We start from the raw sequence: 26673 nt of genomic DNA, 5'->3' as shown, positions 1-26673 counted from the left end.
CAGCAAAGATGAGACAGAGCTGGTACACTCCCTGTATGCAGATACTGAAAATTTGTCACTTATAAAAGTCCAAAATGCGCTGCTCAAATGCAAATGTGAGGGTTTTGTATTTGGCAGTCCAATGAAACCAGTCATCCCGTACAAGAAAGATTTACCGACCTTTAAAAAAAGGTTCCAAGCTATTCATACATCTTCCCTGTGCCCTGCTTTCACTTAAGGCACACACTTCCACTGCTGCAGGCTGCCACTTAATCTCTCCCTTCAACATAACTGCTTATCTCTAGGACCACCCATAAAAAAGGATACAATACAGACATGAATGCACCTTGACATCAGTTCCTGTGCTGCTCTGTGCCATTGCACAGGACATTTTCCTACATTTTGGTCCCCATCTGTGTCAGGGTAACAGTAGACTTGGGTTGACTCAACCACCGTGCTTGATTCAGCTAACAGCTAAACTTCATGCTTTTGCTACCTTCTGTGAAGGGTATTTAATTTTTTTTGTCATCCTTCATGATGAATAATCAGTATTTATTATCTTGAAAAGTTCTAATTTGCATTCAAACTTACACCTTAAACTCATCAATAATACTAATTCACACTTACATAGTGCATTTCATCTGAAGAACATAAAGCACTTCAAGATTGCCAAATTAAGTTTTACAACATCTCCCAAAGGTAAAAAGTATTTCATTCACAAAGGGCTTGGTCTCTATTGCAAAATGTTACCACGTCTGTAGGCTTTTTGTTGTGAGCAACCGTGCAAACTAGCATAAAGCTTAACAGCAAGCTGTACATATATATTTATATAAAGATTCATTTGTTGTGTTCAGCACCACACTGGAGAAAGATTTCAGCATATTAAGGTATCATCGTGCTAAACTTAACTGGTCAGTTTGCCCTGATAGCGATACTGCATTTAACCCAGCAGTTCTCAGCCATGTTCAGACTCAGTACAATTGTTAACACAGTCCAAGCCTAACAGAAGGGTAAAACGAGGCAGGTGCTGGCTCAAAGGAAGAATCAGGAGTAGACGTCAGTTTTGTTATCAGATTTTGGGATGGAGTTTTTTCCACTTCAGTCATAAAACCTGCTCAGTCTGAGTTAGGTGCCTACTAGTAGATTGTTTAAAACTGCTGTCTTTATCTGTAATGATCATTTTGAGGTTTTATGAGTTAGTGAGAAAACTGAATTGGAATTAATTTTCACATGTATGCAACATCACCAGTTTTTCCTTTTGTTTTCAAGGCTGTAAGTATAATGTACATCCAATCTTTGGGGCATATGACACTCCAATCAACAGTTTCTCATAGCATATTCCCTTTTCCTTGGAAGTAGAGATGGGGTGGGGGGAGTGGAACAGGGAGCAGGAAAACTCCACATAAGAGTTATGTCTACACTAGAAAATTTCTAGAGCCAGGCACTACTGCCATTCACTTACAGAATGAGAGAAAGGGACAACACTGAGGGACACACTAGAAAAGGGGAGAGCTTAAATGTATTAATTCATGGTTCCAAGAAGAAATAATGGAAAGCATTCAGTTGAACTCCAATAAAAGCAGCCCCAGCAGATCCTCCACCAGGCATTCATGTCCCATGCTGGGTATCGGGCCATGTCACAGCTGAAGTCACAGAGCAGGCCTGCAGCTAGGCACCCATGCATAGGCTACGGGGTACTTCCCAGCTCCACAGTTTCTTTGGTCTGGTAAGGCTTCACCTTCTGGATCAACTTGGCCTGGCACTGGCATGGAAGAGATAGGGAGCATCAGTAAATCATGGAAGTTCCCTGTCATGCTATAAAGTGAGATTCTAGATCACATCCCAAAAATCTATACCTGATGAAAATTAGAAGCAAGGGAAATTATTTAATTGGAAATGGATAGCCAGAAGTGACTACAAGAGCTGTTCACTTCCATTTTACTAATAACATTGTCCATAATCTTAATTTTACCATGTATGTAATACTTTTGACATCACTTCTTTTTGTAAAGCACAGATGTCTCCTACACAAAGGAGCCACAGGCAATCACCATAGCAGTTAGTGAGAGTAAACATTTAAGACTTGGTAATAGTCTTTATAATTAAATTTTCTTCTTCCTTTCTGTAGTACCTCATTTAAGTAAATGACTAAAATGTTCTTTGTGTCTATTTTTCCTGGACAATTGTTGGTTTAAGTAGGTAAACGCCTACTTGTGCTACACACAATTAGACTGTTTCCTACCCATCTGTGAAACAGCTAGTGTTTTCTGTACATTTTCATGTCACAAAATCTATGGCAGCCATAGCAACCTAAAACCAAAGATGTAATTGCAAGATCTAGAAATATCAGAAAGGGCCAGACACACAGAAGTGTTCCTAATAATGGCTAATGCAAATAATTTCCAAGTTGGCATTCGCACACGTTGTCTAAGATTACTTTTAAATCCCCAAATCCTGCTGGTTTTTATGTTGTCTGAATGTCAGAGCTTTGGAGTGCTATGTTTCACTTGAAATATGTCATTTCACACTAGGAGAGGGATATTTTTCATAGTTATGCATAAAAGATGTATCTTTTTCCATGGTAATTTATGAAAGATTAAGACCGTGTAAGTTCACTGCGTAATCACTTGATAGTGCTTTCCCACACTACTCTGGCACAAGATGCACAACAATAGGAGAGCAGCTTTTACACCATTACCATCCATACGAGAATATTATTATTTTTGCCATAATAAGCAGTTCTTGCAATATCAGATTTAGCAGACATGATGCACAGATTTTGCTAGCTTATTTAGATCACCAATTTAGTTAATTGACAAATAGCAACTATCTCTCTCAAGGCTTCTTTTCCAGCTCACCATCCCCTTGAAAAGGGGGATCAGCAATCCTTGTTCCACAAGTGAGCTCAAACGTAATTCTATCATAATAGCTGTCATAGTGGCAACAGAGTGGGATGTGGATGGGGCTGTACCCTGAGAATATTACAGCCAAAGTATATTCTAAAATGATACTCAAATGAATACAAAAGAGCTAGAGACAGAACACATGCTGTTCACAGTGGGGTACTTCATAAAGAATATTTAAAAACTATTTAGCTGATATTATTCAGCAGTACCTAGCAGTACACTTAGAGTAGGTGCCTGTTATTAACACACTGACCACTCTGTAATTTTGCTAATTTGAGCCTGAGCATAACTGAAGAACAATCCAAAAGAAATTAATTCAGTCTAAAAAAGATATTGAAATATATACAAGACATTAAAAGCAACTACAGTGGTATAAAGATGAGGTGTTAAGTTGGTAAAATAGAGCAGTGATTACAGAGTAAGTCCTGTGTCGATATAGTAAGATCTGTGAAAAGCAGTAGTATTTTGCAGTTTAGTGACCATTCAACTTAACTTCTGTACTGCCTACAGTCCTATCAAGACACACACAAAGATGCCACAACAGAAACGCAAGAGGAGCAGGTAAAAGACAGCCATATAACCTTTGCTTTCTGCAGTGGTTATGTAGTCATTCCTACTATATGATAGTGGAATTGCTGTTAAGCGAAGCAACCAGAACCTTGGAAGAGAATTAGAGAAGATGACTAAAACAAGGATATCAGTATAATTAAGCCTAAAGGGACACTTACTTTGTTATGTTTTCAAAGTCTGTCCTCAGAGGATATTATGTTGCAAATTTGCAACAGAAAATTTTGAACAAGAGAAAGGAAACAATTTTTCTCTTTATTTGCTGAATATCTTGTATTGCATGCAGTCTCTTGGTTAAAAATTCATAAATCCTTAGCACTCAAAATTCTCAAGTAGTCCTACTTTCAACACACTTTATATTCAGTTGGCCTTATTCTTAAAAACAACAGTAAAATTCCACTCTACAACCTATCCTGTGCTAAAGGGTTTTGCATCCTGGGTTACCATAATTTACAATTCAAAATGAAATATTTCTGCCAAAATTAGCTGGCTGTTAATTATATTTCAACAAATGGGACTCCAAAGGGTGTGGAGAAAGAAATAAAAAGTGTGAAGATAATTATTTACATTCTTAATTATTTATACAATGTCATAGACATGCATAGGAACCCTCCCCCCCCCCAGAAAAAAAAAAAAAAAAACAAACAACAAAACCAAACCCAAAACCACAAACAGAGAAGCAGAAGATTGGCCTGAGGTTCTTGGAATCTCCAAAATTTAAGTGCACACAACTGTGGCATTTCACAGCATCTTGTAACTGTACAGAAAACAGAAGTTGAAAGTCAATGAACAGCCAGGAGATAATTATTATCATTTGTAAGAAAAATCTAAATTCACATGAAAGTCTTTTTTTTTTAAACACTGACACATTTGATTTTGATAGTTTTTATATAAAATCTTTAGACTTTTCTTTTTGAAACAACAGGACATTTTTTGTTTGGATGGAAAAATGGAAACATTTTTTGTTTGGATGGAAAATAGTCTTGAATTAGTGTTTTACTCCTCTTTCAATGGGAATAGCATATTATTTGTATGATTTGGTAATTCAGTGGTTTTAAGTTGTCTGATCAAGTACTCCTTGAGAGGGTAAAGACGACGATAAAGTTTTAGAAATTTTAATAGACTTCAAACGGAGTTATATCTCATAGCTAAATTAAAGCTAGCATGACTCATTCTACAGATTTAAAAAGTCATGTAACTGCAGTTTTCCACACAGTGCATTCCTGCTGAGGGGAAGGAAAAAAAACCCAACCAACCAATACAACCAACACCTGAAAAATACCCCATAGCCTACCATTCTGAAATAGGGCTTTTTGCTATCCAAATAGGACTAAATAAAAATCTTCTACTTAATGAAGTGTGCTGAAGTCTAACTATTAAGAACCAAGGATAACTTTTCTATGCAGCCATTTTTCACGTATGTAGGTCATACTGATGCAACAAATCCAAAACCTGTTAGTGGTGAGCTGATCATAACATTTTCTGTGCTTATTTACTCCAGTAATTAACAATCTTTTTCACATGAAAAAGCAGGGCTATTGGTATTGTTTGCAGATAAAACATTGGAAATTATAGTACAAACATTTCTATCAAGATTCATTAGCCTTTTCATAATTCCAAGTTGCACCCAGTAGCTAATATGGCTCTAGGGTTCCCCTGTAGAGCGATATGTTTTGCCCTACACATGGGATTGTTTTAGAGCAGTGCAGAGTGCAAGAATGGAAGAAAGCTACTGAGGCTGCCTGCTAACTGTATGCCTCAGGAGGCCTGTTCCCAAACACTAGAAATCACACATCTATTACAACAGGCAGCGAGGAGGGCATGCAGCAAGCTCACTACCCTGGCCTTCAGGAGAGCAGACTTTGGCCTCTTCAGAGATCTGCTTGGTAGAATACCATGGGACAAAACCCTGGAAGGAAGAGGGGCCCAAGACAGCTGGCTAATATTCAAGGGTCACCTCCACCAAGCTCAGGAGCGATGCATCCCAACAAAGAGGAAGTCAAGAAAATCCACCAAGAAGCCCCTGTGCATGAACAAGGAGCTCCTGGGCAAAGTCAAACAAAAAAAGGAAGCCAACAGAGCGTGGAAGCAAGGGCAGGTAGCCTGGGAGGAATACAGAGAAACTGTCCGAGCAGCCAGGGATAAGGCTAGGAAAGCCAAAGCCCTGATAGAAATTAGTCTGACCAGGGATGTCAAGAACAACAAGAAAAGCTTCTAGAGGTATGTTAGTGATAAAAGGAGAACAAGAGAAAATGTGAGTCCCCTCCGGAATGAAACAGGTGACCTGGTTACCCAGGATATGCAGAAGGCTGAGGTACTCAATGACTTCTTTGCCTCAGTCTTCACTGGCAAATGCTTGAGCCACACTGCCCAGGTCGCAGAAGGTAAAGCAGTGACTGGGAGGATGCAGAACTGCCCACTGTAGCAGATGATCAGGTTTGAGAATGTCTAAGGAACCTGAAGGTGCACAAGTCCATGGGACCTGATGAGTTGCATCCGCGGGTCTTCAGGGAACTGGAGGATGAAGTGGCCAGGCCACTCTCCATCATATTTGAGAAGTTCTGGCAGTCCGGCAAAGTTCCTGCTGACTGGAAGAGGGGGAACATAACCCCCATTTTTAAGAAGGGTAAAAAGGCAGATCCAGGGAACTACAGGCCGGTCAGTCTCACCTCCGTGCCTGGCAAGATTATGGAGCAGACCCTCCTGGAGACTATGCTCAGGCACATGGAAAATAAGGAGGTGATTGGTGACAGCCAACACGGCTTCACCAAGGGCAAATCATGCCTGACAAACTTGGTGGCCTTCTATGATGGGGTTACAGTGTTGGTGGATAAGGGAAGGGCAACTGATGTCATCTACCTGGACTTGTGCAAGGCATTTGACACTGTCCCCCACAACATCCTTGTCTCTAAATTGGAGTGGCACGGATTTGATGGATGGACCACTTGGTGGATAAGGAATTGGATGGTCGCACTCAAAGAGTTGTGCTCAACGGCTCAATGTCCAAGTGGAGAACAGTGATGAGTGGCGTCCCTCAAGGGTCAGTACTGGGACCGGCACTGTTCAACATCTTTGTCGGCAACATGGACTGTGGGATCGAGTGCGCCTTCAGCAAGTTTGGCGACGACACCAAGCTGTGTGGTGGGGTCAACACGCTGGAGGGAAGGGATGCCATCCAGAGGGACCTTGACAGGCTTGAGAGGGGGGCCCGTGCGAATCGCATGAAGTTCAACAAGGCCAAGTGCAAGGTCCTGCACGTGGGTTGGCGCAATCCCAAGCACAACTATAGGCTGGGTGAGGAATGGATTGAAAGCAGCCCTGAGGAGAAGGACTCGGGGGTGTTGATTGATGGGAAGCTCAACAGGAGCCGGCAGTGTGCGCTTGCAGCCCAGAAAGCCAACCGTGTCCTGGGCTGCATCAAAAGACGTGTGACCAGCAGGTTGAGGGAGGTGATCCTGCCCCTCTACTCTGCTCTTGTGAGACCCCACCTGGACTACTGCGACCAGCTCTGGGGGCCCCAGTACAGGAGAGACAGGGAGCTGTTGGAGCGAGTCCAGAGGAGGGCCACAAAGCTGATCAGAGGGCTGGAGCACCTCTCCTGTGAGGAAGGCTGAGAGAGCTGGGGTTGTTCAGCCTGGAGAAAAGGCGGCTCCAGGGAGATCTAATTGAAGCTTACCAGTACCTGAAGGGGCCTACAGGAAAGATGGGGAGGGACTGTTTATCAGAGAGTACAGTGACAGGACAAGGGGTAATGGGTTTAAGCTGAAGGAGGGTTGATTTAGATTAGATGTTAGAAAGAAATTCTTTACTGTGAGAGTGGTGAGGTACTGGAAGAGGTTGTCCAGAGAGGCTGTGGAGGCCCCATCCCTGGAAGTGTTTAAGACCAGGTTGGATGGGGCTTTGGGCAATGTGGTCTAGTGGAGGGTGTCCCTGCCCATGGCGGGGGGTTGGAACTAGATGATCTTTGAGGTCCCTTCCAACCCAAATCATTCTATGAATCTATGCTCTTCCTACTGCCTCACCGCTCATCCACATTGGTTTTGTTAAAAGGAACTGCAGGGAATAAGAAGCAAAGAATGTAGGAAACAGATGGTGTCATCCATTATTTCCTACAGACAGACTCTGTACAGTCTCTGATGCTGAATGGCTCCTGTCACAACTCCCTCAGCCCATTCAAACTCTATTCGGTGCTCTCTGTCTGTCTGTCTTCAGTTAATTGGTTTGAATTTAATCCCTACCTTCGCCTGTTGAGTGATAGTGCCTTCTCCTGTCCCTAATACCTAGTCAGTCACAGCATACAATATGGCAGACTCCATTCTTTCTGTGACCAGTCATCACCTCCACAAGCAACAATACTATGATTAAAAAAATAAAACCATGAGGAAATGTATCTAAAACATGCTGAAGTATGGGTATGGCACTGGAAATCCATAGCATATCACAAAATGATAGTGCTGCAAGATATTCCAGATGCAGAATGCTCATAATATAGTTAGAATCTACATCTCACGAGTGCTCCTTCACATGTGCCTATCTTTATAATTCCTGAAGTGCCAATAAATAGCACTTTACCCTGCAGATTGCTAACTGCGGCCGAAAACAAGGCTATTGAATTCTTTAACCTGTTACAGCACTTAGCACTACACATACCATCTCCTTTAAATAATGCCAATTAGTATTAGTGATTCACTTTAGTGCTAAAACATAAGAGATTAAATATCTTATGATTTTCATTCTACCTACTGCAAAATTAAAACTACTAGTTTGATGTTATATCACAATATAATCTCAACCCTTTTCAAGATTCTCGTTAGTCCATAACTTGTCACTATTTGTTTTCATATTCCAGAATCAAGTCCTGCATTTTCTATTCATATATATAATATTTTCACATGCACTTTCTTGTTTTTATATATATGTATGCTTATATATCTACACACACTGCTTTTCACACTTTGACCCTCTGTTCTTCCTTAAGAGAAGGGCTAAATAAGGTAAAGTTGATGTGAAAATCTACACACAGGTGCAAGACAGGTTGGTCTGCTTGAAGCCAGCTCAAAGTCATAGAATCAAGTGTAGAAGAAGACACGTTAACGAGCTCAGCACCAAGCTAAGGTAGCTACACATCTTCAAGTCAAATCAAGATTCTGGCTGCCATACAAGACCAGCTTACTTCCACTTCACCATTTAATCATATATTCCTATATGTTGGGAATTCTCTGCTGTTTCTGAATGTACCTGTTATTAGCACAATAATCTCTGTAATAACACAGAGATTATAAAATCCTGCTCTGTCTTTTCCTAATGAATTAGGGTAAGCTTCTAATATTCAAAATTTGAGCTCTACTAGCTAGCTTTAATTGTATTCCAGGACAATATTGCAGATTGTGAATTCCTCTAGTTGGAAGCCGCATACATTTTTTCCCCTATCGATTAGCATTTATTGTGGTGCTTTCCTGAGCCAATCTTGAACAGTTGGTGGTTTATGACCTAGGCAGTTTCTTCTGTTGTATTTCTTATATGTGCCAATAGAAGGCAGAGAAATATGCTTTGCTCTCTAAAGAAAGTCTCCTGAGTGATATAAAATATATCGTAATTGCTGCAACAAACTGCAAAGGACTGTAAATCATGTAACAATTTAAAATTTTGAAAGAAATTTTGAAAGGATAATTTACAATCAAATAGGTGGCTACAGACCCTCCTCGACAGTATCATAATACAAAATAACACTGAAAACACTCAACATCCATGTAAAGAGGTAGATGTCAAGATTTTTAGAATCTAGTGCAAATCCAAACTCCTTCTTTAGAACTATATATTTTTCAATTGTATTCACTGCATACAGCACATATGTTCAAGTCCTTGACCTAGCCAGTATCTAATTTTGCAGGAATTAAAAAAAGTATTATTTTTGAACTGGCACTGGCTTTACTTAGACAAATTCATCTATAGAGGAGTTTATACCACCTTACACAAATCTTTGTGCTGAAAATTCTGTAACTATTACCATTATACACCAGCGGTATTCTCAGGTGGCCCAGTGACATATGGGAGATGCACTCATCCTTGTCTGTACTAATAATATGTGATGTATGACCACCAATATGCTGCATAAGTTTCAGACAGTTGAAGTATTAATACAGTTAAAAAACAAACAAGGGTTTCGGCCCAGGTCCTGCAGGAAACACCTAATCTCTTTTAAAAGCTGGACTAAACTCTACATGGTGAGTTTCAGAGAGGTTTGCTGTTACACTGAATAACAATTCATATAAATAGTTTAGCAGCCCTGTATAAGACAGTATGGGAGATGCTGATTGGGAACTTGACTAAAGTCAAAGGAGAAACAATGCTTAAGTTTTCAAGACCAATGTCACCAAGTAGAGCTATTAGTAGCACTCATTTTCTCTTAACTAAGCACAAACCAGGGCAAGAAAATTAAATTTAACTGCCCAAGAACTTTATAGAATGAGTCACTATAAACAAGTGTATTTGTACTACAGGTTTTAGGTTACTAAAAGGTAACCTAAAAAATACTAGCACTTGTAGTTTGGTATACCAGCTATTCAGAACAGAGTGGAAAACATGTTGCTATGTACTTTGAAACTTAGCTTTGCTGGCTTACAAATTTTGAGCAAGAGAAACTAGGCAGCTAGGCATCTATTTGTGAAACTTATGCCAGGATTATGCAAAAGATGAGCTTTAACCCTACTAGGCTTTACTTCTCAGTTACTGTGCCTTATTATTAAGCAAGGTGAATTTGGGTGACACTAACAAACTGGAATTTCTGTCTCTGCAGTGGCAGTAAATCCAGTAAAGGCTGGTGTAGGCATACACTCAGGCAATAACCATATTACAGATTTTTTTTTGTCTGTTTGTTTTGTTTTTTGAGGAATGTGGAAATAAGGAATGTTTCCTTCCAAGATCCACAGGCCAATGTTGAAATAATGGTATTACTACAGAAGACTGTAAAAAACCCTAGTCCAACAAATACAAAATAGCATTCCCCTGGCAAGGAGCAGATGTCAAGAGATGTTCTCTACTGCTTCAAACATGAAAGAAGTCCAGAATTGGGAACAGAACTTTTCACAAAAGCAAATATGAATGACTGTACATAAACAGGAAGATGCTTCTGTTTGACTACTCTTCCCTGAACATCTGCATCCAAAAGATTCCTCAGATTCCAGTACATGATGCATCCATGAAATGTTAAACAGACAGGACCTATGGAGACTATGCTTAATTTAAACTATGGAGATGACCACACTTGTTCAAATACCTACTGCAAAGGAAACTTAGATATGTTTCATGAGAGCCATCCACATGGAAAACATTTAAAGAAAATAACATTGCTTATCTTGAAATGTATAAAATGGAAAAATATCATGCTATACATTTAAAAATTTTAACAACTTTAGAAATAGATTATTATTTTTTTTAATGGAAAGTAACGTTCTCAAGTCATCTCATTGCTCTGGGATCTGAAGAGTTAAGAAAAGTAGCCCATAATTGTGAATTTCATGATAAAAGAATTATCATGATCTTAATGAGAGAAAAATGATCTTAGTGAGAGAAAAAATCAGGAAAGACCCACAGGGAGATGAGATGCCAAGAACGTAATAGAGAAAACAAGGGCGAAAACATTATCAGGGAAAGAATCTTATGTAACTTATGGTGTGATTTTAATAGCATTATTTGAAAAGACAATAAAGCTTATTGGTTTTACACATCAACCCATAAAAGCACTTAAATATATACAGGCCTTCTAGCACACTCGAGTAGCCCCACTGAATGATGTGTCTCTGACTGCTGGTTATCAGCTCTGTTAATTTTTAGGTATTATTATGTACTGAAGTCTAGCTCATTTCATTATAACTTATACAACTCTAGAAGTATTTTTTTTTTTTTTTTTTTTCCAAGTGCTAAGAAAGTGAAGAATCTGGCCAAACAGACATTTGTCTGGAAGGTTTAAATCCCAGTGTGTACTAAGGGAGTATAAAAACTGTGTAGTAGTCCTGGGCAATGGCATTACATGAATGGAATAACAGTAGCTTCTGAATTCAGCACTAATAATCACGCAATGAAAACACATCATAAATACTCTGCTGCTGAGTATTCTACATTGTGCCCTTCCTGCCCCTGTCATACACACAGTCTGGTTCTATATTCTTCCTACCCTTATTGCTAATATAAGGGAATAAATATCTGCCTATACATTTATTTCCTCATTATCAAATATACATTCTAAATCATGGTTTTCTTGCTAATGCCCCACTTAGTGTGTTTCCACAGGATATTAACCAGCTGCATTCAGTAGACATAGTGAATTCATTGGAACAGCTTATTACTGTATTATTTTTTTATTTTGTCCTTACACTAGTCCCAAAATAGTAGTTTTGTTTGCAACGGCTAACATGACTTTGGAGCAGACTTCATTTGCACAGTTTCCCATCATCTGTTTAAACACACTGATCTGTTGCCTGTGCCTTACTTCTACCACGCTGGCTCAGTGCCATCAAGAGGGCAGAGGAAAGTGGGACAAAACCTCAACTAGGACACAAGCAATTTTTTAATCATTCTGTTACTAAGACTTGGCTAAAATAGGTACAAGAATCACACACTGAGGAGCTCCCTGGTCCTGAGGGAAATCACACCTTTTGAAATACCCATGTGGTCATCATATTCATCATCCACAAGGGAGTTTGCTGATTCCATAGAAAAGATAGAGGCTTTACCCCTTGGGTTAGTACTGATCTGTCTCCAGCCCTATTAAATACATCAAGGCAATGTGGACAATTTCATTTTCTGTATGTCTTTCCTCATCATTAAAATGGCACCAGTCTGACTGTAGTTAGGATGTTTTACTAGAAAGTTGTCTTGTGACAAAGACTGAAAGAAACAAAATAAAACCAAACCTACAGGTTGTCTGTGAAATTTCTTGCTTTAGCTGGAAAACCTCTCTCTCCATTAACGTGTAATTCTTATTCTCATAAGGGTCTGTTGTTTTCAGACATGATGCAGTGAAAGTAAATACTAAGTCATCAGAAATGTCAGACTCATTCACAATCTTCCCTTACGTTTGGCTCACATAGTCTCACCTTTGCATCAAGAGGTCTCTAATTCAGAATCTACACGTTATTACTTACTCAAGTCTAAGAAAATAGTATTACATTTTCCACATACTTTTAACTTTATTCTTGCCCAATGCCTTCCTGGTTTTTTTTTTTTATGCTTCTCTCTCTGGTCACACAAAGATTCTTTTTGATCTCATTCTTCTAATTCTATCAGGGTTTCTTCTCTGCAGCAGTACAGCACTAGGTTTTGAGAACTCAGTAATTTCTCTGCTACTTTAATGAATTCTAAGTTGCTGCAGGGTGATTTTTCTGTGGTGCATGCCATGGTTAATTGCTGTAATTGTTCTCTTTCTTGTATTATTTATACCCTCACGTTACAGTGCTGTAATTCTAATAACACTTAAATTAGATCACTATGGGTCACTGGTACACCTGCTAAACTGAAAGGTTTCGGTCAAAGATTAGAAACTAAGTGGGGACTCTTAGATCTTGCTGTCAGTTATAAAATTTGAAAAAAGAATCTATCATCTTACCAAAAGGTAATTTCCAACACTAACATAACTTTTTTTCCCTTTTTGCTCTTTTAAGAGTAAGAATGAGCCATTTCCCCCACTTTAATGCTATTGATTGTTTTCTTTATAGCCATCTCTGGCTGGTCATTTCTAATTAATTTCCTCCAGTGAAGGCTGCAAATGTTCTCTTCATTTGCTAGAATTATGCTTTCATTAACCCATACACATTTACACCAAATGTGTTGCAGTCTCCTTCCATGAAGATAATAAATGGCTCTCTTCATTTGCTGTAATAAACATTAGGTACTGACGACAAAGCTGTAGATGACATACTATATAACATGCTGTCTGAATTTCAGTCGCAACGTCAGAACTTCTAGGCTCACTAACAGTTCCAAACAGTACGTGCTCCCTTGGAAGACTACCCCCACCCCAACCCACTGGAACCAACTCCCACACTGGGAGCAGTATTTTAACTCTTCTTGATTTGCTTATCCCTAACAAGAAGAAAAACAGGTGGGAAAGAAAAACAGAGAATTATAAATCTATAGACAATGTGACTGGTATTTTTAGAATCCTTTACAAGTTCTCTGTGCATAAATGACAGGACTAAAAGAACAAAAACAAAAAAACCACTGTGAGCAATCTAAGTGTGGAAGGATTAGAACTTGTAAAAAACCTCCAAAGCTGCTTCTCTACATGAAATGGTTGTGTTAAAAAACCCAAAACAAAATCACAAGCAAACAGAAAAAACATAGAACCAAACACCAAAACCATTATTCATAAAAAAATATGTGATTCTATGAAAACTAAGATGGAATTCATCTCCAAATGTTCAGGTTTTGAATTTTCCATATATACAGTAATAGATGAGGTACAGTCTCCTCTTTGTACTTTATCCAAGACCAGGTATCAAGCCTGTGCTGCAGAAACTGCCTTCCTGGTCAGTTTAGATAAGGGTTTTAGTTATCCCAGCTCTGCAGTAATAACAATAGTCTGCCCTGCAATGCTTAGTCACTGAAAACTGAAGGACCTAAACTTGCTATTTTAGTCTAAATATGAATTCAATCATTTTCATTTTGATGAACTTTGCTAAAAGCTTTTTTGCAAATCAAGAATATGTCACAAAGCTCTAATCTCTTTTTGTTTATGTTGTCCTTCTCTATATATGTACATGCTGCCCATTGAATCCATTCATGACAACTTGCATACAGACTTCTCCAGCTTCACAGATGCCAATGACAGCAAGAGACTGTATTTTGCATTCATATCAGATCATTCTGACTTTCTAAAATGTCTTGGAAATACAAAATGTATTTAGATAAAAAATTCCATAAAAGACAATGAACCAAAATAACACTGAGCAAAAATTTGTAGTGTGAAAATAATCGACCAAAAAAATAAGCATTTTGATATGCAAGTTTCAAGTTGTTACATAGCTCTTCATTGCTCTTGGTTTTGGGAAAGTTTCCTCCATGAACTTTCAGTATCAGTTTCTATGTTATTTATAGGGCTGGTAAAAGGACAGAGAGGTTCCATGGAAATAGAGCAGCTCAAACAAATCAAGGTGTACATGTGTCTTTTTGCTGGAAAAGATACAGAAGGAAACACTAATCCAGAAAAATCTGCTGATTCTTGGTGCCTGCAGTTATCAGTGCCTCATTCTGTTATGCGATGATTCAAAAACAAATGCACCCATTCCAACATTGCCACCCACTAAGTCATTGTGACTGCATTTTAAAGCAACTTGTTACAATCTTACAAAAATAACAAGGATTAAATCTTGCTCAACTTCAGAGGATTTAGGAAATGTTTTGTTACAGCCAGATTGGTTTTTGTTGCATCCAGATTGGATTACAATAATTCTTTGCAGATTTGCCAGCCCATTTTTACAGATCTTGCAATAGGACCAAAATGCAACAAGAAAGAAATCTCCACTTGGGGGAAACAGGATGTCTGCTACTGCTGCATGGAATCAGCATTTTGTCTTGCAGTGATTTGAAAACCGCGTTAGATAGATACTCTTCATTCCAGATTTTGATGTGCCTGTGACTGATATGCTAGAATGAATGTCCTAAATTACATAGTTCTCACTATTTCCTAGACTAAATAAGTACTGGACACTGGGAAAAGACAAGATGCCCCAGAAAAAGCAGGGGTGGGTTTTTTTTTTTTTCTAATGCTACAGAATTTCCTTCTTAAATATTACAAGCTTATCCCGTCTCTATATATTTCAGAAGTGCTACAATAATTTATACTCCAAATGAAAATCCGGTGTTGGGAACTGCTGAAAACTAATAAAGTACTATAGTAATGAATTGGAAAACACAGAGGAAAAAAAAAATTACTAATTTATTGGATTTACTGGAGATCCTTCCACTTCAGACAAATTGAATTTTGCAGGTAATTTGAATCCCATAGTCTGGACTTGGAGTAAATTTCCACCTTAAGTCTATTGCTTGGGACAATATTAAGTATTATTTTAAATCTTAGATATATTTCTCTGCAATACAGTTTATTCCTCTGCAGAAAGCTTGTATCTCATTCCCATCCTGATTTACTTGCATTTTACACATACTTTGCACTAAGTCATTGCAGGAGATGCACATGAAGAAGAATATTTTCCTCTTACAACTTGTTGACTCCAGAGCTATATGGAATTCACATGTAAACAAGTTTTCAAAAGATTATGTAAAATCTCATGAATTCAACAGACTTGCATCAAAAGCATTATTTTTGGTATCTTTCAGTGACACTGAATTATTTAATATATTTTGAAGTTATTATTCTTGCATATGCTTAAGTCTTCCATTGCAACTTGTGCTCTTGCAATCAGTTTGGCATTTCTAAAAATTATACCCTAACAGAGTGATCCCGGGCTATTGCAGAAATTGTTTACATTGTTTATACATACACCGAGGTTGTGTTCATGTTTGTGGTTTGGTTTGTTGGTGGTTTTTTTTTTTTTAATTAGATGATTAATGAATTATCAATTTAACTGATTAAAGAATTAGCTAGGTAAAGTTCGTTTAAAATTATTTACAGGGAAGGATTAGTGCATTATAAGAAAAGCAAATAATTTAAGTAGGTATTCTCTATTAATTTAAAATCTTTGCCTTTACCGTGATATAACATTCAAGAATGACAGAAACTTACAGACTTTGCATGAATTCCTAAGTTTCATGGACAAGTGAAGTATTTTAAACAGCAAGAGCATGTATGAAGATTTGCAGAAGTTAGTACACATTGCGATTAACTAGAAAGATAAACTGCAAAACTCTAACTGTAGACTCATAGAATGGTTTGGGTTGGAAGGGACCTTAAAGATCATCTAGTTCCAACCCCCCCGCCATGGGCAGGGACACCCTCCACTAGACCACGTTGCCCAAAGCCCCATCCAACCTGGTCTTAAACACTTCCAGGGATGGGGCCTCCACAGCCTCTCTGGACAACCTCTTCCAGTACCTCACCACTCTCACAGTAAAGAATTTCTTTCTAACATCTAATCTAAATCAACCCTCCTTCAGCTTAAACCCATTACCCCTTGTCCTGTCACTGCACTCTCTGATAAACAGTCCCTCCCCATCTTTCCTGTAGGCCCCTTCAGGTACTGGTAAGCTTCAATTAGATCTCCCTGGAGCCGCCTTTTCTCCAGGCTGAACAACCTCAACTCTCTCAGCCCGTCCTCACAGGAGAGGTGCTCCAGCCCTCTGATCAGCTTCATGGCCTCCTCTGGACTCGCTCCAACAGCTCCCTGTCTCTCCTGTACTGGGGCCCCCAGAGCTGGTCGCAGTAGTCCAGGTGGGGTCTCACAAGAGCCGAGTAGAGGGGCAGAATCTGTTTCATCACATTTACTCCTTTGCTCTTTAAAATGCAATCAGAATCCCTGTTCAGTCATGTTGACTCCTCTTTTGAGCAAAAAGGGAGCTGATGAATAAATGCACTGTAAAACATTATTCAAATGGCTTTTTCTATAAGTGATAAAGCAACACTGAAACAAACAAAAAGCCTAGCGAAAAAAGAGAAGATGAAAGAAAAGTGGCAGGTTTGTGGGTCAGCTGGAGAGGGGGAGGGAAGAATTTGGTGGCTTCCTTTTACAAACATGCGAGTTCACAAGGAGTGTTTGAGAAAAGGTACTCCATCTCTGTTAACAGGAGTACAAGTTTCCAGTGTCTGCCCAGACAGGCTCTCCTGTTGCAATCATATTTTTTTCACCTTAATATACCTGTGCATTCATTGCCAAGCTGTTAGTGTAAGCAAATAAAGGCTAAAGTTTTAGCTCTTCATTGTGGATGGAGAACACACTGCAACACATATACAACAAGATGCCTCCTTGTCTTCTTTCTCCTTGCAACATGTGGGATTAATCTCCTGGTATGAGGCAGTCCTGGCAGAAGCCCATGCCTGCCTGCTGCATCCTGAGCTGCCGAGTTCTAGGAAGCTGGCTGTTAGCAGAAGTAGGTTGCTCAAAGAATAAAGAACTAATTTAATAAAAATGGTGAATCTTCTGCACTGTCCAATTCTCCTGGGTCTCTCTGTTATTTTGTATATGAATATCTATTGAAAAGTTTGCAGTTCTTATCACATTCCAGATTTGTGCCTGCCCCCCCGCCCCGTTGTCTTCCATATCTACGGATGTGCTAGTTCCTCTGCAAGCTGTCACAAACTAGCAAGTTATCTCACCAAGAAAATTAGATCACAAAATTGTGGGGGACACTAAGCTCCACTTTGTGCTTCCTTCCTGTAGTACAGATGTGGTATCATTTCATGTTCATTTTGAGGGTTACTTTCTATTCAATCCCAAACCTCTTGCTGGTTCATACTGCCTACAGCTTGACTCTCACTCCATTGGCAGTGAACTTGCTGGCTCATTCACAAACTCTGCTATAAGCAAGCCACATTAGCAGTAGTGTCAACTCAACCTGCTTGAGATACTCACCTCTCTAAACTCAAGCTCATTTACCAAAGAACCTCTAGGCACAACCTTTGTGATGCTATCATAAACTTACTCAAAAGAGAGCTTTCCAGATTGAAAAAAAAAAAAAAGTAAAAATCTGAACTTCCAAATATACAAACAAAAATAGGACTTAGTATACTAAGTTAGCCATCCTAAAAATGCTCCCGCTGTTAGTGACAACAGCTTTGTAAGTTACATGCCATTTCTGACAAAGCTGCTAAAATTCTGTCATGGATTGTAATTCAACACTGGGTGGCAATAACAAATTTGATCTAAAACCCTAATGTATCGTTTGCCACTCAGGCCAGTTTAAAGAAAGCAAAAGGAAGTGCTTCCGGCAGCCTCAGCCCACAGCAGGGCTGGAAAGCAGTAACTTCACAGTCTCACTGACTTCAAATTGGACATGAGTTTCTAGGTGCCTCGTGTAGAAAGGAGTACCTTCCCCTATATCCTGTCCTCTGCTCTTTATCGGCTGATAAAAACAATCCCTGATGTACACATCTACCAAATAATTCTTTCATATGGTTCATCTGACTATTTTTTTTTCACCTTAAGCAAATATAGAGCATGTAAATATATCTGAAATAACATAAAGTAACAGTCACATAAATATTCTATGTTACCAAGCCTTTAGACTATGTTAATTACTGATTTGGGGGGTTTTTTTTCCCCTTTTCACTCTGAGCAACTTACACATTTATAAAAAGTATTCACAACAGTTCACGCAAATATGATGCTTTACATGATATATATTAAAGTCTTATCCGTGTATATATAAAACCACAAGTAATTAAAAAACCAGCTCATGGTCACCATTTATCATATTTTTTTTTTTTCCATCAAAACTCCTTCCATTTTTCATTTCTAGTTCATTTCATGATATCTTCTCTTTAATTAAGAAATTACCATGTACCATTTGCTTTTAGAATAGGTGTGCTTCCAGACCAGGCTGAAAGCTAACTGGACAACATGTATGAAGTAAATGTAATTAATGCAAAGGCTTTTTTTCAACTCAAACTACATCAAAGGACTAGTCTAGAGCTGAAACTGACTTAAAAAAGAAAATATTCCAGAAAGGAAAAAGTACTTTACTTCTTTTTCTAAAAAGATTTTATCTTGACCTGTCTTCCACCTAAGTTAGCACTTACAAAAATAACATTTCCATGGTAACTGTTCTTTTGCTTCATTTTTAGAGATGCTGAAGAACCTTAGCTGCCACTGATATCAAACAAATCTGTGTACGCTTCACACCGCTGAAATTCATATTTTCCAGTACAGGTGCTCATACTTTTTTTTTGTTCTTTTTCTTTAAATTCAATACATCTCTGCCACTGAGAAGTATTTGAGCTACATAATTAAAAGCATATGCATGCCTGGTGGTTTACAGAGCTAGTAAGTAGAATAAAAACATGAGAAGTGAAAGGTAGTTAAACACATATAAGCTTAGGGGAATGCTGCTGGAGATGTATTTACATCTTTCTAACTAGATACCTGTAGAAATATATCCCTAAGTTTTAGGACAAAGATAGATCCCAAACTAAAAGATCAGCACAGCTATGTGTTAGCTCACCATCATAAACACACTTTTTAATATTATGTCACAGTGCTTAACATCATTCAGCACACATTACCACACAAACCGAGTGTGAATAGTGAAACCACTAGCTACAAGACAGGTATTGCATTACAGCATTTCACTCGCAATATAACTCGGAACATTCCAAGAGGCTATTACCTTTGTTTATACTTATTCAAGATATTCTATTCTTGAATAGTGGTTATGGACTATAGCAATAGTATTCACTTGGTTCTCATGACACAATGGAATACATTTCATAAATGACAGATTAAATATGTACTCAAATGTGGATTAAAACTGTAGGTGACTTGCATGGCAGTTCCAGTAGATATAAGAAAAGAAAACCCAAATGCTCATAACCTTGGGGAATTAGCTTATCTCTGAGGTAGTTGGCAGAGTGTAGATTAGTTTCATTTCTTTGAAAATCCATCGAAAAATGGGGAATGAGAACTTGAACTTTGAATATATTCAAATTCATATGGAAGTTTGGGGCAAGACTTCTGTTATTTCCAATTATCAAAAAAAAAAAAAAAAAAGAACTGAAAGTCTTTCTCAAAAAAAATCAAGCCAAAATCAGGTAATTTACTGAATATTTTGTAATATTCATTACAAAAATTACCCTCCTTTTCCCATTTTTGAGAAAAAAAGAAAGTAAAAGAGGACTGATTATCAGCAAAAGACTGCAGCTGCTGCCATTTACCCAATCATCTTCCAGACCATATTCCACACAAATTCTATAGTTATCACAGAAGGACTGAAACCACACAAAAATTAAGACTTTTTCCAAAAAACTGCAGGGAAAGACTGTCATCACTGAACAAGTTTTCTTGAAGGTTTTATTTATTAATTTAGAGTGAAGGGTTTTGTGTTTGTTTGGGGTTTTGTTGTTTGGTTGCTTTTTTTCTTAATGAACACGGAGATATTGGAAAACAGAATGTCAATATCTAGAAATCATTATATGTCATTTCCATAGGCTAGCACAGCTCTTTCCCTGAATAAAGCAGATTACAAATTAGATAAATTTTGCACTATCTTTACCTAGGGTAATTCAGCCTATCATCATGCCTTGTGTTTAACATTATCTGTAGATCTTTTGCAACTATCAATTAGAAAAAAGAAAAGAAAAAACCAAAACAAACAACAAACCACACACAACTGTATCAAAAGTGGTATTTTTCAGTCCCTGAAGATCTACATGCATGTTTTATCAGATAAATTAAGATATTGTTTGACTGCTTTGCCAATACTGATTGATTTTAAAAATACTGATGATTTTAAAAATAAATTTTGTATTGAAATGCCTGTCCACTTCCATCTACAGGACTATTACAGCATTGTAGACTACCATTTTTCAGTAATAAACTACATTCTTTAACCATCTTGATGCATAAAAGAGGTATGTGTCCTTCTCGTCACAATTCTGTTACTTCCTCCCTACATCACTGAGGTTCATGTACAGTTGTTCAATATTTTAGAAGGATTGGTATTTATCTATGCATTATAAGTATTATTATAGATAATTGTACATAATATATTACATAGTATATATTGCATATACATCTCTTCATTGATATAGAGATAATTTTAATGTGCTTATTTCCCTCTTCTATTCTTTTATTAATAACCTTGGCTAGAAAAATATATTAGCAAACATTTTCAAGAAACTGAATAATCTAAATGAGTGAATGAATATTACAAAAAAAAGTTCTAATGGCTATATCTTTTAATTTTTAAGCATCTTCTCCTAGAATACATTTTCTTTTTCTTTCTGCTTTGTTTTCATTATTTTTCTAATGAAGTTCAATGGTAATTGAACCCTTATTTTGGTGTAATACTCATCATCCACCTGGGAATCTTAACCAATATTAAATAGGTCTAATTAAACTGCCTGTATAATAGCATGCTGAGCACTGAGAGTTTTATTTCTCATTTACAGTTAAGTTAGTTTTAGAATGTATTCCTGTTCCGGTATTTACAAAAAAAAAAAAAAAAAATTATTTCAGTTTCTTTAGGTAGTTTTCCCCAGTACTTTCAGAGGCATTTAGTCTAAGGTAAGTTGCCATGCAAGTAGTTGCATTAAATGACATTACTTATGGATCACTGTGGACTTTTTTTCTCCCCCCCCCTCCCCCAAAGCAACCTCTGAAAGAAGTGTTGAATTGCATGGCAATGTAATGACATTTCCAGTATTTTCCATGGTGCAGAATGACTGATTCACCACAGGTTAAAGACTCCGTGCAGTTTCTCTCCCTGCTGTTTCATCCTCCTTTTTTTGTCCTCCCTGACTGTATCTTCGGTTGAACTAGTGTGATTCATTCTCTCCCTCAGACCTCTTTCTCCCCTCCCTCCCACTCATTCACTCGCCCCTTTTGCCTTTCATCCCAATCATCATTTGCTGCTTAGGTCTCTATCCAGAAAGCAGAGCTATGACTGCCACAGGACCAGACAGAGGTGGGGTGGAATCATAACAGACAGTAGAGGGTGTGTAAGTTATAACAAACCACAGATAGGATACAGTCAAATAATTGATTTCATGTGTGCCTAATCTAGTTACCAATTTATTCATCCTACTAAGCCTTTGCATCTCCTGAGGACTGCTGCCCAATCACCTCTGCTCATCTGATTTCTCCCTTTATACAATTTTATAATGTAATACAGATTATACTTAACAAGTAAGAAAAGGAAAAAAGTTAGTATTTAAGAGTTTTTTAACCTACTAATTTTACAGAATTGGGATGGAGAGCAATCAGAAAAATAAGCTGAGAAAACTAGAAGTAAGGAATAGAGACAGCAGACTGACACCATAGCTTGTGGGAGGCTAAAGGTAGAGATTTCTTTATCTGGATTGTTGGCAACCAGATGGAGAGGATATTTTATTGGATTGGGCCATTGGTGAGCAGCATTTTATATTGGTGGGTATGACTATAGGCATTTTTTGTTAAAAAGAAGTTTGGGTAGCAGTTGTAATTCAGACTGCCAGATACCAGAAATCAGAGCAGTGATGCTGAACAATACAATAGAGAATAGAAGTGTGTATGCCCTTCAAAGTGCCCCTGGAAATCCTCTTTTTATTCTCCAGCTACTTTAAAGATACCTTTAGAAAATGGACTGTAAATTTTTGAGAAAGGCTGAGGAAAGCTATTCTATTCCATATACAGGAAGTTAGTTCTGTCACTTTCCTTTTCCCCAAAAGACCTGTTCTAAAATAATGTGTCTCTCTTTCCTCATTCAACAAGAAACACAAAATTCTGAGATAATGAAAAACACAATGAGGAACCCATGATATAAGAGAACTCGTACAGCAAAACAATGCCATTGTCAAGTTTATAGAAACAATATACACGTTCTGCTAGCTGCTTTAAAAGTGTCTTTCTGAACACACCATTCCCTAGGGGTGAGAATTACATTTGTCAAGTTTATCCTGAAAGATGTTAGATGTAAATTATATTCTTCTGTATTTATTGTACTATTTGACTACAATGTTGAACAGCCTGGTTCTGCAATTTCTACTACTTATAAACACTCACAAAGCACAGAACTGCAGCAATTTGATGAATTACCATACACTATTCAATGTAGTTTACCTTACTAAAAGAAAAAAAAAAAAAAGATTATTGTCTACCTTGTATTGTAAATATTTGTTATAACTGATATGTGTCTGCGTGTATCTTGATTTCATTAACAGAAACAGCTTGCCTTGCCACTCTTTAGGAAAATGCTCAATAATTGTAATAAACCCCTCCATTTTCGTTTCACAATAAAATAATCAGAATGTGAAATAGCAAATCAAAGCAAAGCTTCCTAAGTAGAAAATACACTTCCGTAGATCAAATGATTCTATACTACTTCTTTATACAGTTGCCCATACAAGCACATTAAATCCCATGATAGAATGGACAAATTTAATTGTCATTTAAAATAAGCATGACACACCTGTTACCATAGAAGTTTTCCTGAACTTTCAGGTGATCCTTGTAACAATAATATCATGAAATACTGCTTCATAATTGCAAATCACAAAAGACATTCACCTCACAGTAACTGCTGTTAAAACTTTTCTCATTCTCCACGTTTGTAGTTGGCTCTATTATGTCCATAATATCCATGTAACATTCATGCAACTATAGTGTACTTGTCACACTGCACTGTAACATTAAATATAAGAAAACAAGGTACTCAGGATGCACTTCAGTCACTTCCTATGTAGAGAATGCAGAGACCTTCACAAAGACTGTTTTAACATTGAAATGCAAAGTTATAAATGGCTACTTTTAGCATGCAGATGTAGTCATGAGAAACAAGTGATCAGGAAAGGTTCCACATGAAAGAGGCAGTCACTATCAAAGGAACATCCTTCAATTTGATCATACCTGATGGAAACAGAGGAGTGCTGAGGTAGCTGGAGAGACAGAAGAAGGATCAAGGACACAAAGGTACTCAGGAGGGGATTTGGACAGACCACAGATGTTGTAAGGCCCTGATAACAAGTAAGTGTTGCAAACACCCCTCTTGACATGGGCAGGGATGGGCTTATGACGAGGGAGTGTTGAACAAGAACAGAGCCTGTGGAGGCAGGATAACGTCTTGTGAGACCACTCCTCCATTCCCGACACATGTAAACAAAGATCATCTGTGCCCTGTGCGCCATGTGCCTATGCAAGATCAGCACTCACTTGGTCAGCCCTGAAGAGGGGGCAGTGAGACCCCCGAGGACCCCACAACCCACCGACTCATTTCTAGAACATTCCTGAGCACATACTGTGCCTGTTCAGTGATGACAGACCCCCGCCTATGGGGTGGGCACATCGGGTTATAAAAAGGGAAAACATAAGTTTTCAGCGCATGCCCACCACCTGAAGACTACAACTACGAGCGGAGAACATTGCTGGATCCAAGGGTGATGATATCTTTTCTCTCTCTCTTTTTTCTTTCTCTTTTTCTTTTCCTCTCTATCACTCTCTTGGTCTCTAACAATTTTCAGCACATTAGGGTAATATCATCACATGTTTTGCTAAACCCTTACCTTTCATAGTTCTGCTAAGTTTTGAGCATTGTTATGACTTTTGCAGTTCCACTGAGTTTTAAGTAAATTTATGATTGGTTTGAACCTCTGAAGTAATTGTCGTTACTCCTGATTACCGCGCAGAGAATTAAAAAGTTAACCTCACCCTAACCCCCTGAGTGGGACAGGACAGATATCATCGGGGAGATGTGGACCGATGGAAGGTGAGTGAGATGGAGGAGCAGACAGAAGGAAAGCTCTGAGGAAGAGGGATGGCCTGAGGAGATCTTCTGGCAGACTCAGAGGGCTACAAATTACACTCCAGAGATAAAAGTGTGCCAAGGAGACCCTCTAAAGCCTTGGGATGAACCGGGGGTGGGGAGGAAGACACTGAGAAAATTTAAAAAGCAATAGGGTACGTGACAAACAAGAAAGAACTGAAAAATAGGGATAGACGTCTTGATAAAAGCAAATGTAGAAAGAAAATTTGAAAAGAAAAAGTGTTTGAGGCAGAGGAGGAAAACAATCAAAAAATAGGGAGAGAAGACTCGATAAAAGTAAACCTCGAAAAAGAAATTCAAAAATTAAGTCATTAAAGGGGGAAAAATAAACAATAGGGGCAACAAAATAAATAAACAAAACTTAAAATATGACAGGGCACTGCACAGACTAGAATGAAATACAGTGAACGGGATAAAAATAGATATGAAAAAAAAATTTAAAGTAAGAAGATACAGGCCAGAGAAGAAATAATTATTTATTTTAGACATCTCAATAAAAGTAGACACAGAAAGAAAATGTGATGACATAGAGGACAGACAGAAAAAAGTAAATAATAGGGACAGAAAAAACCACAAAAGATAGAAACAAAAATTCATCGCCATCCCTAGAGGGTATTTAAAACACACGTAGATGTGGTGCTTAGAGACGTAGTTTAGTAGTCAACTTGGCAGTGCTAGGTTAACAGTTGGACTCAATGATCTTAAAGGTCTTTTCCAACATAAATGATTCATGATTCTAAGAGTAACTGCTATGGAATATCACACTCTGCAGTCTCATAGAGGCAGCATACTAGCCTAAAAAGTTTTTATTAATAGGTTTTTAAACTGAATATTGCAGGCATATCCAAAGATGCATTCTGATGATTTTCCTGTGCCTGTGTTGAAGGGGATAACAAAACCCATTTTCTGTAGCAATGTAAAATATCTGTGTACTGATGTTGAGCATAATTGGCTGAAATACCATTGACCTACATAGGATTAGTCATATTGTGCTAACAGAGATTCAAAGATTCAGGAGGGGGGCAATGGGGAGGAAGGACAGGACATGGGGGACACACATAAAATCAGCTAACACAGTGAAATTTTCATACTGGATTAGTGAAACTAAATTTGCTCAGAGCTCCAGTTTAGTACACTTCTAGCAGAGCAGAAAAAGTGGATTTCTTTTTAAGTGAGAAACAAGAATCCTTACCTTTCTGTGGGGTTTTCCAGCAAGCCTACTCATTATTACAGTGGTTTTTTAATACTAGGCTCTTGTGCTGTAACTGAGACCTGCAAACTCATTCATATAGGCCACGAGAAATCAGAAGATCATGAGTTTCTCTCAATTCCCAGGTGGTAACAATCTAAGAAAATTGCTCACAGAGCTCCCATTACCAGGTTATCTCCCCTACACCTTCCAGCCTTTAATGAACGTAACCTCCAAATGCCTTTGTAACACCAGGAAGAGCCTATTTTTCTCATCTTGCTATGCCTAGAGATTCAGAAGCAGTTAGGCACCTAGCTCTGGAGGGCTTACTGATATCACAGAACTTCTGTTGCTTTAGCTGGGCTGGGAGACTTTCTCATTGAGAATCAGAATGTTGTGGCAGTGAAAGTCTTTTCGACTTTGGCCTACGTACTTCAGCTCTCTTTTTCTGTAGCAGAGTTCCACTAATGCAGGAACATAACTAGAAATTCTGTGCATGTTTCACATCCACATGACCGTAACTACAAGGGAGGCAGCAACCCTCTTCTTCCTAGTCACATTGTTTAACCTCCTTTCTTCTATCTACTCTTTTTCATCACTCTAATGTAACTGTTCAGCTCAGGAGAACTT

The 26673-nt window shown here is 38.2% G+C and overlaps 1 protein-coding gene across 1 annotated transcript in view; it reads left to right on the top strand.

Annotated features, from left to right (window-relative positions):
* The first annotated feature begins 6999 nt into the window (after positions 1–6999).
* Positions 7000–26673, top strand: part of LOC104641674 (DPY30 domain-containing protein 1) — a 291916-nt gene continuing 272242 nt past the window's right edge. Inside the window, exon 1 of the mRNA XM_075758693.1 lies at positions 7000–7003. The gene's annotated coding sequence lies outside the window, so the exon portion shown is untranslated. The remainder of the gene's footprint in view (positions 7004–26673) is intronic.

The sequence above is a fragment of the Balearica regulorum genome, chromosome 7 (assembly GCF_011004875.1).
Source record: "Balearica regulorum gibbericeps isolate bBalReg1 chromosome 7, bBalReg1.pri, whole genome shotgun sequence".
Taxonomy (NCBI): domain Eukaryota; kingdom Metazoa; phylum Chordata; class Aves; order Gruiformes; family Gruidae; genus Balearica; species Balearica regulorum.
This window is presented reverse-complemented; position numbering and strand designations above follow the sequence as displayed.